Source organism: Tiliqua scincoides, chromosome 11 (assembly GCF_035046505.1).
Source record: "Tiliqua scincoides isolate rTilSci1 chromosome 11, rTilSci1.hap2, whole genome shotgun sequence".
NCBI lineage: Eukaryota > Metazoa > Chordata > Lepidosauria > Squamata > Scincidae > Tiliqua > Tiliqua scincoides.
The window spans coordinates 14139137-14154666 of NC_089831.1; the positions used below are offsets into that span (position 1 = coordinate 14139137).

General features: G+C 50.2%; 1 pseudogene; it reads left to right on the plus strand.

The window, feature by feature from the left end:
* The first annotated feature begins 3915 nt into the window (after positions 1 to 3915).
* LOC136662730 (5S ribosomal RNA) lies at positions 3916 to 4033 on the plus strand (annotated as a pseudogene).
* The last annotated feature ends 11497 nt before the right edge of the window (positions 4034 to 15530 follow it).

Consider the following 15530-nt stretch of genomic DNA (forward strand, 5'->3'; position numbering starts at 1 on the left):
AGATACAGGAAGCTGGACTAGATGGGCCTTTGGTCTGATCCAGCAGGGCTCTTCTTCTGTTCTTATGGGATGCATAGCCATGTACATATATTGGGGCACAAATGTCCAGGATGCAAAATGAACAGGCACAAATGTCCAATACTGGGATGCATTTGACCAGGACGCAATGGTCCTGTCACTCGTGTCACTGATGCATGTCATCTCTCAAACAATGAACACCATTGCTTGTCAGTTGTCTAGGCGGGATGAGTATTAAATCTTAATCATGAAATCTGGTAAAATATTTGAGTGTTCAGAGTATCCCTGGTGAACAACTGGACGTCAGCATTGGCAGAGGAACATTGGAGAGAAATTCATTTCAGCTGGAGCTTGTCTTGGGAGATTCAGTTTTGCTTTCCCTACATGTCCAGAGATGATGGCAACACCCTCACCTGCTGTTCATCTCATTAGAATTTCCTGCCTGCTGTACAAAATGTTTCTCTGTGAAGAGCAAGGACAACAAGGGGATTTTTAAACTGCTTATGAAAAGGCTGTTGTGTGTGAGAGAAGGGTGTATCAGTATGGGAGGGGAAGGAGGGGGGCACCGTTTAATCTTTTCCTTTAAAAAAATCCCTTTGCAGACTTGAGTGCCTGCTTTCCTGTGCCTCTGCTCAAGGAGAGTGACTGGCCATTCACATTAGCTCATTGCATTTCTTAATCCATGATAAATGTTGGGAAAGATGGTGCTACGTGTGGTGGAAATCCAACCAGATCACATGAAAGGGAATTAATGAAATAGAGTCAATCCTATTAGTTCCGGCCTGTGTAGCTTTGAGGTAGAGATGGAGGGAGGGAGAAGGGCATTTACCAGCACTGGAAGGGGGAGGGTGTTGTTACAGAGCCCTCACTCAGAGCTATGTGTTAGAAAGGCACCATAGCCCAGTGGAGAAAGCATTGGTTCAGTTCTTTTCCCTGACACTGAGTTGCTAAGGGGCCTTAGACAAGTCACTTAACCCCCGCTTCCTCTCTGATCAACAGGGAATGCAAAGGCTGGCAGGAAGGACAGAAGGTACATGTATGTGTAGATGATGGGTGGATGTTGTATACAAGTGGATGGATGGAAGGCAAACTGAGTACCAGTTTCTGAAAACAGGCTGTTGGGTTGAATCCCCAGGAATTTAATCATCATCATCCTGATGAAACTGCCTGATTGATTCCAATGTAACCTTAGTCATGTCTGCCTTCCTTAGGTTACTGCAACCCCATTGGCTTCTGGGTTGCATTCGGTTTGCGTGTGCAGTTCTTCAGCTTCCCAGGGAATCCCTGTGCAGAAGACTGCCTTTGCATCTGTGTGTTCCTGGCTGGAGAGGGGTGCGGGAGTTAAGTTTTTCTGATCTTAGGAGTGATGAGCCCACTAGCTTGGTCATTGTTCAGTGACGGAGCACATGCTCTGCATGTGTAAGGGCTCAGATGGGGCTGGGAAAGATGTGGGTCAATATCAAGCTGGATGAACTGAAGGTCTGATTCAGTCTAATGCAGCATCCTGTATTCTTAGCATCTTGCTACCTACCCCCGCCCCAGTTTTGCCATATGTATGAGGGTCTGGAATGGAGACTAAATTCTGGAACTGATGGCTCTTAAGACCATACCCAGGTTCAATCCCTGGCATCTCCAGGTAGGGATGGGAACCACCAGCAACTCTCAGAACCCTGAAGAGAGCTGCCAGCCTATGTAGACTGAGATAGAGGGACCAATGGGTTGACCCAGAATAAAAAGGCAGCTTTGTGTGTTCTAGACAGGTGATTCTTAGGCTTTAGCTTGAATACCTGTAACCTGAAGTTTTTTGTCCTACGTCCCTACAAAGTGATCTTGAGGATCCTTGAGAAGTTGCCAACCAGTTTCATTGGCAGGGTGACAGTGAATTCAACCACAGCTGGGTGGTCTTATGAAGGATGCCAAGAAGAACATTGATGAAGGTCCTACTGAATGGGAATGGTGATACGACGAGACAGGCATGTCTGCTCCCACAGGCACGTTCCCCCACCCTGCCCTAGGATCTGGCTGGGGAAGCAGCTCTGTTGGCAACCAAACTTGCCCCATCCTTAGCAATGTGTATGCAGGAGCTCCTGCACTGGCAAGGAATCAGTGGGGGGGGGGGGGCTGCCTTTTTCAAAGAGCACCTGTTGCAGGGGAATAAGGACAGTGCAACACGCAAGAACATTCATGCATGTTAATGCTTCCAGGCCACAAATGGAAAAACCTGCCCTGCTTTTCTGAATAGCAAAACTGCTCTGCTCACTGTGGGCCCGATCCTATCCAATTTTCCAATGCCAGGGCATCCTTGGAGGTGGGGCAGTCACAGAGGCCTTCTCAAGGTACGGTAACATTTGTTCCCTTACTTCAAAGCTGCATTGCGGCTACACCAGTGCTGGAAACTTGGGTAGGACTGGACCCTCTGTCAGCACAAGTTGTGAATCTACGTGGTTACGGTTCTGATGCACAGCCCACCAAGGCATTGGTGGCTGGACTTGGTCTGTTGAGTTTTGGGTCCTTCCCCAGGACCGTGGATCTCTGCAAAATGCATGCTGTCCCAAGTGGAACTGCTTTCTGCAGTTGGCGTGCAGTGATGTCATTTACACCCAGGAGGAAGTGAAGACACATTACACAGACCAACACATGTTTTGTTGTCTTTAAAAGTTAGACTTATTCCTGGGTATATTTGGGGTGCTGATTCCAAAAATGACACCAGTTTTGCCCTATCCAGTCTAGTTTCAGAGGTGCGGCATAGTCTCATTAGTGAACGAATCAAGCAGCTTCCTCGTGAGGAAGCCTACACCGTGTGTTAGGGCAAAAATGATGCTATTTTTGGAATTAGCACCCGAAATTCAAATAAAACCATCATAAACTTTGCAAAAAAAAAAGTTCTTCTGATCCTCAATTTTGTAGGCCTGTGTTGTTACTGATGATGATAATAAAATATTTACAGTATATACAGTACTGCTTTTCAAACAAAATAAGTGCACAAATATACAGAATACAGCCAAAGAAATTCAAACTTAGATCCCTACCCATGAATCATGTTAGATTCGTGATCTAACAAGAGACACAAAAGGGATACCCTCAAGTAACCCAGGAAAGACACTTGGCTAGGGTGAGCAAGGCCAGTTCCTCTCCTCTTAAATGAAAGAGAGCCACACCTTTAAAAAGTGCCTCTTAACCCCGTTTGCAAGGGCATCCAGCTGGTTTTAAGGGATCCTCAGCAAATTCCACCCCCCTGGAACCTTCTCCTAACAGGGTAGGCCCTGAGCACGTCGCTCTCCTGCCATCACAAAAAGGTTCTGGGCACAGAGATGGTCTCAGGAATCTGCAATGGGCCTTGCCTTACTGAGGGCCCCTAGGCAGCTGTCTGACAATGCTGACATAAGAACATAAGAACAGCCCCACTGGAGCAGGCCATAGGCCCATCTAGTCCAGCTTCCTGTATCTCACAGCGGCCCACCAAATGCCCCAGGGAGCACACCAGATAACAAGAGACCTCATCCTGGTGCCCTCCCTTGCATCTGGCATTCTGACATAATGCCCCATGACCCCATGACATAATGACCCATGACCCCGGCCCTGATCCTGGTGATACTTAAGCTGCATAGTATACTGAATGTAACAACCTGCCACAACAGGAAAGAGCAAACTAACAGCACCATACTATGCATGTCTGCTTATAAGTAAGTCACACTGAATTCAGTTGGACTTCCTCCAAGTTAAGGAAGTATAGCAGGGTTCTCAAACTTTGCAATGCTGTGACCCACTTTGCGGTGGGTTGCAGTGCTCCTGGTGGTGTTGCTGCAGGTCCTTTATGGGCCTCAGAATTGAAGTGGGTTGCTCAGGCTTCCAAGGGCCATTCTGAAGCCTGTAAAGTGGGTCGCTGGACTAAGAGAAGCCTGCAGAAGCTTACCCTGCAGATGCCTGATCTTGTCTGATCTTGGAAGCTAAGCAGGGTCAGGCCTGGTTAGTACTTGGATGGGAGACCGCTTGGGAATACCAGGTACTGTAGGCTTATACCATAGTCTTTCGAGACTGAACGTTGCCAACCAAGTAAGTAATGGGTTTTCTGGATGTCTTAAGGCATTTGGGCATCAGGTTTCGGGGGCCAGCACCTTGGCGATGGAAGTTGCCAGACAGGGCAAGCTCTGGGCTGTGCTGAAGGGTTGCTCCATCTTCTCCCACTGCATTGGTTGCAAAGCATCCCGACTCCCCCTTTTCTCCCTCCCCCCTCCTGCATCCACCCCCCCCCCCATCATTCCACACAGAGTGGGAAAATAACTAGAACAAAGCAGGGCTGGATCAATTTTAGACTGGGGCTTCTGAGTATCCCCCCTTTTGTCCAGTGCCAGCTGGGAACGAGGCGCGAGAAGAAGCCCCTTCTCCTGGCGCCGGGACCACCTCCATTGAGCGGCAGTCAAGCAGAAGCCGGCTGGGGTCTCACCACTTTTCTTTTCTTCTCTCTCTCTCCATCCTTTCTTAATGCAGCACAACAGCAACACCCCCCCCCCCGCCCCGGGCCTGCTCTTTTCCTCGATGCACTGCCCTTGGATTGGGCCAGCCGGGCAAATGAGATGTCCTTTTCTGCTTTAACTAACTCGGGGAAACATCCGCAGACTCTATCTTTCCTTTCATGGGGTGAGGCTTGGCAGCAAAGGTTGATGGAGCTCAGGGGAGCATGGAGAAGGGGGGACAGGCTGGGGGGGGGAGCCGGGGGGAATGGCGAGGCGGTTGCCATAGGGACAGTGCGCCGACTGCCAAGGGGTGGGGTGGAGGACCACCGGACTTGGAGAAAAGCAGGCCTTCCCTAACACTGCTCACCTGCAGGGAGGAGGCAGGGGGTGGGCAAGGCCATGGGGGGCTCCCGGTTTCTTTCTTACAGGCCTCGATGTGCCCCGCTTCTCACTTTGTTGGCTCCGGAGCCTCCCGGCAGGCGAACCAAACCCGACAAAGGTCTCCGCAGCAGAGGGAAAATGGCCTCTCCTCAGGAGGCATTGAAAACGCTCCATCCTCCTGTCGGGATGATTAGGGACCAATTTAAAGGTCACTTTTGGAGAAAAAAGGCCCACGCTGCTTGCCGTGTGGCGGGACTACCTGCCTGCTAGGCAGGAGTGTGCCTCCGCAGCCCCCACTGGGCTGGGTTCACAGGTGACACGGAAGGGGAGGCCAGCAAGCCGCCTGCATGCTGGTGAGGGAGCCGCGGAGGAAAGCGGAAGAGCGAGGCTGGCTCATTGAAGGGGGCTGCTCCAGGTCCGTGGGGCAGATAGAGATGTTCTGACCCTCTCTGTTTACCAAAAGGGCACTTCCTGACAAGTAGAGGTATAACTTGAGTGGAACCTGAGGGTCACCTGCCCCAGGTGGTATGCCAAAGGGGGAAGGTGCATGACTGCCCCTCACACCGCACTAATTTCAGAGGGAGTGCTGGCAGCTTCAGGCCCTTGTTCTCCTTCAAAGGGGAGCCTCCAAAGCAGAAAGAATGTGGGGGGCATGAAGCTGCTGCTGTGAGTGTACCCTCCTCCGTGGATAACCCAGAAGTGACGTCACAACGTCACATGACGATGTAATGGCATCACTGCCTCGGGTGCTGGGGTAGGGTGTTACACCTCTGCCAGCAGGTTCCTTGTAGCTCCAGCCACAAGTGGCTTTGCCCCACGCAGTTACATGTGGAACTGTAGTAGTGCTTCCATTACTTGGTGTGTTTTTGGAATATAGTAGACTGACCTCCCTCCCACCCCCAGCCATCATGGTTTAGGGCCAAAATACCTGAAGAACCACCTTCCAAATCAGAGCAAAATGTTCTCTTGCACATCCTACTACCCTCTGGGGCTCAGTTGTCAGTGAAGCACAAGAAGGAGTTCTCGGTGGTGACCCCCCCAAATGTGGAGCCTGTGAAACTGCCTTCCTCCTTGCCAGAGTTCGGCCACAGACTGAAGATCTGTTTTCTGATGTTTTCTGAACTTGCTATTCCTTGTGATTTGGACTCGTGTGATTCTCCTCATGATTTCATTTACAGCATTTGGTTTTATTGTCCTCTCTGTGTGTTTTGGACTGAAATTCTACACCCACTTTCCTAGGAGTAGGCTCCATGAACTCTGAGTAAACCTACGTGCTGTAAGTGGCTGAGTTTTCTATTGATATCGCAAGCTATCCTGGGTCCCTGCATAAAGAAGAAAGGTGAAGCTGACATTTTTCAATAAGACATTGTTTTCTAAGTGTGCAAAGGCTTCACGTATATAGTATCATAGATTTGGAAGGGATCCACAAGGTCATTTAGTGCACCCTCTGCCTGTAGCAGGAAATCTCCTGTAGAGAATCTCCAGCTGGTGCCTATCAAGCCTCAACTTGAAGATCCCCAGTGATGGAGAATCCACCACTTCCCTTGGCAATGTGTTCCACTGCCAAACTGCCTTGACATCAAGAATTTCTTCCTGATGTCCAACTGGATCAATAACATCAACATTATCTTGATATTGTCCTTACATGGACCTGGTTAGTAATTATTTATCCCGTTTTGCTGATAGGAAGACTTGGGGTGAAGGGCATCTGGAATCTGCTGGCCACTTATTGACCCACAATCTGCCACTGATGCAGCCCACATCACCTTGCTTAATGAATGGGCCACCCCCTGCCTGGATGTTAAAAGGCACTTTCTGGTTGGTAAGGCAATATAAATTTCCAGTGAAAGAGCTGAACCGTTCATTTGCAAGTCATGCCACCAGACCCTGTGGATGTAGTGAGTTTACAAGCCTCTCTACTGAACACTAATACTAAGAGAGTCTGGTCCAACAAGAAGCTGACAGAACATACCAAGATCCAGGTCTACAGAGCTTGCGTCCTGAGTACACTTCTGTACTGCAGCGAGTCATGGACTCTCCACTCACAACAGGAGAGGAAACTGAACGCTTTCCACATGCGCTGCCTCCGGCGCATTCTCGGCATCACCTGGCAGGACAAAGTTCCTAACAACACAGTCCTGGAATGTGCTGGAATCCCTAGCATGTATGCACTGCTGAAACAGAGACGCCTGCGTTGGCTCGGTCATGTCGTGAGAATGGATGATGGCCGGATCCCAAAGGATCTCCTCTATGGTGAACTCGTGCAAGGAAAGCGCCCTACAGGTAGACCACAGCTGCGATACAAGGACATCTGCAAGAGGGATCTGAAGGCCTTAGGAGTGGACCTCAACAAGTGGGAAACCCTGGCCTCTGAGCGGCCCGCTTGGAGGCAGGCTGTGCAGCATGGCCTTTCCCAGTTTGAAGAGACACTTGGCCAACAATCTGGGGCTAAGAGGCAAAGAAGGAAGGCCCATAGCCAGGGAGACAACCAGGGACAGACTGCACTTGCTCCCGATGTGGAAGGGACTGTCACTCCCGGATTGGCCTTTTCAGCCACACTAGACGCTGTGCCAGAACCACCTTTCAGAGCGCGATACCAGAGTCTCTCGAGACTGAAGGTTGCCAATACCTACTGAACACAAGCCACTGGTTTGCAGGGTGTCAGACAAGGCTGCCTCCGTCAAAGGTCATGGAGAAGAAACAATCCAAGCCATTGGGAAAATGCCCTTATTGATTCTGCACTTTCTGGGAATGGCAAAGAGTTTTGCAGGTGAGATGAGGAGGAGGACTTTGGAGATGGCTCACAAAAAGAGAAATTCCAGGAATGACCGGTGACTAAGACGGAGGCCAAAGAAATGTAAATGCTTTTGTCCACACTGCACAAGCAGGAAAACTTCCACAAAGACTGTAAATCCTTCAGGGGACTGACCTCCTTTGCAACAGAAAATGGCCACATTGTGCATTCTGGAGGGAGGCCCTGCATCTGGGGAAGGAATGAAACTTTTGTGTGTCTCAGAAAACCCTGCAAAAAGAGAGCAGTAAGAAAGGGGGTTTTTTCGTTTTTTTGTTTTTTTTTTTGCTGCCAGCACTGCTTCCAAGACAGACAGACATTCAACGGAGCTCTCAGCCCCGGGAATGCAGGTGGAGATCTCCTTTTCACGTGCAAGTGCATGCACCTGTAGTTTCACAGCAGATCCAGTGGTGCAACCCTGCAGGTGCTGGCTGGCAACTCCCTGGCTGCCACATTCTCCTCCTCTTGGGGAAGGATGTACCCCGCCGCTCAAGAAAGAAGGAAATGCCAGCAAGGTGAAACAGTCATGGTCACCACCTCCGCCTACTGGTACCTTTTAAAACCGATCTGTGCCCTTTCCCCCTTACAGAGAAATGTCAGCTGCCCTATGAAGAGGAGAAGAAGAAGCCAGAGAAAGGATTAGCTCCCTCCCTTGACTTTTGCATCCTACTACTCGAAATACAGCAATTTCTGACATTTTCATCTCATGGCACACCGACAAGGTTCTACTATTGTCAAGGTACATAACCGGTCTTTTGACAGTCAACGAGGCACACCATGTTGCTGGTGGTGGTGGGGGGGCTCATATCCCCCAATGGCCCCACTAATATATGACCCCCCCAAACACGCGTGGCACACCTGCAGACCATACACTGCACACCAAAGTGCCCCAGCAACAGTGGTTAAAACGGGAACAAATATTGGGAAAATAAACGTTGAAAAAATGTGGTAAGCCATCTGACGCACTTCCTAATGACCAGGGGGCAGCTCTCAAGGGGAGAGGAAAGGTGAGTGATAGCTATTTAAAAGAATTTAAAAATATTAAATTCTATTTAAATTAATTTTTTTTTAAAAAAAAACTAGAGAGAGGAACCTTTTTTCCTAATACAATTTGGAAAGGAACCTGTGGACCAAACCCTCCGTTGCATCTTGTCCAGGGCAGCTCTCCCTTATGGCCATTCTGCTGACCTCAACACAACCCGAAGAGAGCAAGGGTTCAACCAGTTAATCTCTTTTGGGGCTTACAGATGTCTCCTGAATCCACCAGGCTCTTTGCATCCTGGCAGGCTGAGAGAGATGACCTGGGGCTGCAAACCGGCCTTTGTGTTGACCTCCCGACTTGACAGCACCCAGCTGAACTTTGGAGGGATTGTATCAAAGGAAAGGGGTCATCTTGCTTAGGAGCGCGGTCTTAGTTCCCACGTTTGTCAGTCAGTGGAGAAGGTGATGGGAGGGAGGAATGGGGGGGAAGACCTTGGAGCTGACAGCAGGTTGTCTTCAGTGAAATGGCAAGGACTCCACGGTAATGACAACCTTCGCCACCAATGACAATCCATTTTTCACTTTGATTAGTGGTGGCCGGAATGATCCGAAACCTGCACTGTGATTGGTGGCCACCACTGCGCCAACAGATACAATAGACTGGAGGCTTCCTTCAAAGAGAATGCTGAAGGTTGAGGCCCTGGAAAGAAGACTTCTTGCACATTATCTTTTTTTAAGGAGTGTACCAAAGAATGTTGCAGTGCGCATTTAAACAAGAGCCCTGTCCCAGATATCAAAAGGGTATGCTGAATGTATTGGGGAGGCTGGAGGATTGCAGTGGAAGGCAGCCCCACGTTCAGTGTTTAGCTCTGTACAGAAGCAATCTGTACACAAGGGTTGGGAATGTGGGCATGATAAGGAACTTTGCAAACAGTACCATCCCTAATCGCGCAGAGAGATCCTATGTTTGCAGTGGTGTCACTAGGGTTCATGTCACCTGGCACAGGAGTCCAGCATGTTACCCCTATGATGGACCTCCTCCCATGCAGTGGGCAAGATAATGCTCTGGACAGTAGGTGTGGCACTGTCACCTTCACCCCCGCTGGTTTTTTGGCTATAACTTTTGATAGAATAGAGGTATTTCAACACTGTTTGTTTTACTGCATTCTGCATGAAATTACACATTGAACGATATGTAACATGATGGCATTATTCAAAAATACCAAGATTTAAAAATTTTGGCTAGTTAGTGGTGTCATCCTCCATCACCCAGTGTGGCCCGCACCCCCTACGGCCCCCTAGCGACACCACTATATGCGTGTACAGTCTCTCTGTTGGCATCCTTCAGTCTTGGAAGACTATGGTGTCACGCTCTGAATGGTGGTTCTGGAACAGAGTGTCCTCTCCAGTCCGCGAAGCCTGGGTAGATATGGAGGATAGACTGTTACCCATACAGCAAATCCCTCCTCTCCACGTCGCTGAAATGGTCCAATGGAAAGGCAGAAGCCAATAAAGTTGGTTCCAGCGGCGTCACAGGAGTTGCCAGAACGTGACTGTGTTCAGCCATGAAATGCCTCAGGGATTCCGGCTCCGGATTTTGCCTCGAGGTTGACTCCTGAAGCCTTTTCCATAACTGGATGTAGCCACAAGGCAGTGGAGGTTTGGGATCAGAGTTTTCCTTCTCTTGGATGAGCTGCCTTCCCAGGCTGATGAGCCAGGCGTGTACAGTATGTGCACTCACAGACTGGATTCACCGTTTTCTTGAATGGGGACATATGAATGTCCCCAGCATTTAGCCAGAAACCCAGTTATTAGTGCACATTTCAAGTGAACATTTACAAAAAGCCAGTACCTTTGCCAGCTGTCAGTTGGATCTCTTGACAAGGCTTGAGTGCAAATACAAATGGTTGGACCTTGGTGAGCATCAACTGCTCATAAAAGGTCATCAAGGATTAGCAAAAAAGAACCTTCGTGAGCAGATGATTCATTTGCAAACCTTCACGCATGCTTGTTTATATTCTTCTCACAAACATTTTTGCAATGGGAGATCAATATTCCAAGCCTCTCTGGTCAAAGACTTGCAACAAGTGGTATCACTAGGGGTTTGTGGGGTGTGTGGACTGCACCTGGTAACACTGCTGGGGGGTTGACACCAATATGGCTTGCTTAGGCTGTGCCGCAGAGGGCACTTTCTGTGATCGGGTGCAGTGCAATCGGGTGCAGATTTCCCAGCATGCCCTTTGCCACATGGTGGGATTCACTGGGGAAGGGGTTGCCCTCAGGGGTGGGGGCTTCTTCACTGCACACTGAACACAGCCTAGTAGGACAGGGAAGCACACTTGCCACCTGCCGTGTGGTTTTCCACCACAAACACTGATGCAATTGGCTAGTCCTCTGGGCTACCAAAGATTGTTCTAGATCTTGCACAAAAGCCAGGTAGCCCCAAAGCAATTGCAGTGGCCTGGAAGGGTGGGGCTGGCCCACGGGGGTGAAACCAGCTCTAGTGATGCCACTGCTTGCAACATTGATATCACAAGCCATCATTGGATCAGGAACACAATTGCACTGAGGGCCCAACTAACCTGTGCACTCCCTTTTCTTGTCCTCCAAATCTTGTGCACCTGGGAATGCTAGTTAATTAACTCCATATATTGTCCAAACCTGGGAGCTGTGGTTTAATTGGGCCAGCACAGACAATACAGCTGACCAGTATATCCACCTGATTGTATTGCCTACTATGCAAAGAAGGGTGTTGGTGCTTTTGCCCCAGTGCCCTTCCTGATGCACTGCTCCACTTCACAACAACAACAACAGCAACAACTAGGTATTTATATACCACCTTTCTGGTCATTGGATTACTCCTCTGAGTTTATTCAAGGCAGTTTACATAGGCAGGCGTTTCTAAATCCCTCAAGGGGATTTTTACAATCATAGAGGTTCTCTCTTTCAAGAACCAACAACATTTCAGAATGGATCTTCCTGGTTTGGTCTCACTTCTGGCCTCCAGTTCTCCCACGCAGGCTGACAAGCAGCTCCATCTCTCACACGGAGGGCAGCCAAGACACTTCTTGCTCACACCAAGAGCAGGTGGAATCCCTTAGCTGGGCTTGTCAGCTGCTTCAAGGTCTTGCCATTGTCAGCCGTTCAGGGAGCTGCAGGTGTCCTTGAACTGGCGACCTTCTGATGTTATCTTTGGGCTAACGGAGGCTCGACCCTCTAGACCAGACCTCCTGCCCCACGTAATATAGAAAGTGAGCTGGGGCAATGTCAAAGGTTGGCCAGGTTGGCCAGTAGCCACGGAGCATCAGAAGGTCCACCCAGCTGGACTGGTTCTCCAAACCTCCCAATATAGATAAACCACTGCAGATTTTCCCCATTTGCCAATGGGAATGGAAAGAGGACCCTCTACTTGCTGATTTTTGGCCCAATCCTATTGCTTGCTAGTGCTGGTGGAGCACATGCTCCACTGGCATAAGCTGGCACAAAGGTGCTGTAAAAGACTTTGTGATAGCACCCCTGTTTGCATCAGCTGTGGGCAGGGCTTTTTTTTCTAATGGAACGCGGGGGGACGGAGTTCCGGCACCTTTTTGCAGGGGCCCCTCCCCTTCGGAGGCATTCCAGGAGGGAGGGAGCAAAACAGAGGCATTCGCTGGGTGGGTGCTGGGGGGTGCAGGGTGGGCGGGCGCCTGGCCCCTGCCTGACCACACAACGACCCCCTCCTGCCCCATCTCCAAGCTCTCGCCTGAGCCCAGCCCGCCTCCCCTCCCCCGCACTCTGCTTCCCCGCGCAGCTTCCAAGCCAGTGGAGGGTGTGGGCGACACGCGCCGACGCTGAGGAGGAGGATGGACAGCCAGCCAGCCAGGGAGACGGGCTGCGGCACCCACGGAATGCCCAGGTACTGGTTTGGCGGAGGAGGAGGGGAAGGAAGCTGGCTGGTGCAGCCCCCCATGCCAATCTGCAGCATGAGCCTATGCATGTCTACTCAGAAGTAAGTCTCATTGTGCTCAATGGGGCTTGCTCCTGGGAAAGGGTGCATGGCCTTGCAGCCTGAGAGCCCAAGCCTATGCATGTCTACTCAGAAGAAAGTTCCATTGTGTTCAATGGGGCTTACTCCCAGGAAAGTGTCATAGCCTTGCAGCCTGAGTAGACAGGCAGAGGAAGGGCTCTGAGGCTGCAGTCCTCTCCACACTTTCCTGGGAGGAAGCCCCACAGTCTCTACTGGGACTGACTTCTGAGTAGACAGCCATAGGTTTTGGCTCTGAAGCTGCAGTCCTCTCCACACCTTCCTGGGAGGAAGCCCCATTGACTCTAATGGGACTGACTTCTGAGTAGACAGGCACAGGATTGGGCCCTGAGGCTGCCATCCTATCCACAGTAAGCCCCATTCACTAAAGTGGACTTCTGAGTAGACATGCATAGGATTGGGCTCTTAGGCTGCAATCCTAGGCACTTTCCTGGGAGTAAGCTCCATTGACTAGACTTACTTCAGAGTAGACATACCTAGGATTGGGCTCTTAATCCTGGCAGAGATATATATCTGCACCCATTTTCACATGCTAAGGGCAGGTGAAAAGGGATTCTACGTGTGTACAACGTGCTGTCCAGCCTTGCCAGAGATCCTCCTCATCCTTCCCCCACAAGCATGTCCTCCGCCAGCCAGCGTTTGCAGCTCCTCTCCAGCAATGCACAGCAGCTGCTCAGGGCAGCAGGGAACATACAATTGCATGCAGATATATATCTGCACCCATTTTCACATGCTAAGGGCAGGTGAAAAGGGATTCTACGTGTGTACAACGTGCTGTCCAGCCTTGCCAGAGATCCTCCTCATCCTTCCCCCACAAGCATGTCCTCCGCCAGCCAGCGTTTGCAGCTCCTCTCCAGCAATGCACAGCAGCTGCTCAGGGCAGCAGGGAACATACAATTGCATGCCAAGCGCCTTCCCAAAGACACAGAGTATTCTGACACCTGAATTAAACCATATTTAATCACTTGTTTGCAAATGTAGCTGTTTCTCTGTGCACCTAAGGACCCCTCTCGTGTAAGAATTCCTTTTTTGTTCTTACTCCCACAGTTGCTTAGAGTAATTTTACTACATGGAACTCATGTAAGCCATTTTTCGGAATCCATTCACTGCTTCCTCTCCTCGAAGTAGTGCCACACTACATACTACACGCTACAAGTGCACCTGTACAGTATTTTTCCCCATGTGTAGAAAAAGTAGCTAGGGGGAAGGGGATGTGGAGATTGACAGCCCAATCCTATGCGTGTCTACTCAGAAGTAAGTTCATCTTTAGGGGGAAGCATATAAAAAAGTATTTTATTTCTCCAATAATAAATGGTTTATAAATAAATAAATAAAAAAATAAAAAAAAGATTAACAAGTTGTGAGTTCCTGCACCTTTTCTTTTACAAAAAAAGCACTGGCGGTGGGAAAACCAGAGCCTTCTGCCTCCTGCCGGCACATAGAGCTGCAACCGCTGCTGCAGGTAAGTTTGCAGCTGTGAAGCGCAGGGGCAGGGTGAGAGAGGGCGGAGAGGAAGTGGACTGGGTGGAGGCAGCAACAGGGAGCAGGCGGATTGGGCCCAGGAGGGGGCAGGATCAGTGGCACCAGTGCACGCCATCTCCTTTACCCCTTCCGCTGGGCCATGTTCGATCAACACAGACTCGCACCAGCTATATGCAGCTGGCGCAGATCTGAGATGACCCGTTGTGCTGGCTGCAGCTCACCCCAGGGCAAGGGAACAAATGTTCACTTACCTCAAAGAGACCTCCAGCCTCCGGCAAAATTTCCCTGCGGGATGCCACTGGTGCCGCTGTATCAGTGCAGGGGAACTTAGGTAGGAGGATTGGGCTGTTTGTCTGTAGGCTTGGGGGGCAGGTTTGGCTCTGAGACTTCAGGAGCTGAAGAACATCCGATGACTCAAACGCAACTGCTATGGTACGCAGGCAGCACACAGGAAGGAAAGAGAAAAAACAGTGTGGAGTCATTTTGCCTTCCTCTGTCCATGAGGAGGAGCCTGTGTGGACTGTGGTAAGCTGGCCACCCTTTGCCACCTGAAGTGCCCACTTCAGCAGCTTCTAGGTAGGACCAGCATTCATGGTATAGATCAGGGGTGTCCAAAGTTTTTGGCAGGAGGGCCACATCTTCTCTCTGACACTGTGTCGGGGGCCAGGGGAAAAAGGAATTACTTTACATTTAAAATTTGAATAAATTTACATAAGTTTACATAAATGAATATATTAAGGGTGAACTTATATGAATGAATGAAGGTCTTGCAATAACTCAGGGCCTATAAAAGGCCTTGCACAAAACAAGGCTGGCCTTTCCTTTGCTGCCGCTACTGCATCACAGATGTGAAACAACAAGCAGTGGAGGGAGCCCTCATCCCACAGCTCACGCAAGAGGTCAAACAGTCACCCTCACACTGAGAGCAGTTGCGTCGGGTCAGCATGGGCCCCAACAAATCTCAGGAGGGCCAGAGGCTCATTGGAGACCGGGGGCTCCCTGAGGGCCGCATTGAGAGGCCTCAAGGGCCGCAAGTGGCCCCCGGGCAGGGGTTTGGGCACCCCTGGTATAGATAGAAGATGAGGTTTGTAGAGTGCAGAATTCTCTTACTAGGCCAGCAGAAGTTCTCACTTAGCAGGTTTCTGATAAGGTGACTGGCCCTGCACAGCTATATGACAGGCCAAAATTCAACAGGTGATGCAGTGCATAGACAAGGCTACAGTGGTCCAAGGTTTTAAGAACCTGGGCCTGAATGGCATGAAACCAGACAGGTGACAAGGAGGTGGCTGGGCCCTTGTTGACTGGGAGTTCAGATGGCTTGTCCTCAGCTATGCTCCTGATCAAGCCCTCTCACAGAGCCTGGCTGTTTGTTGGCAGATTGGGGGGTGGGTGGGTGGGA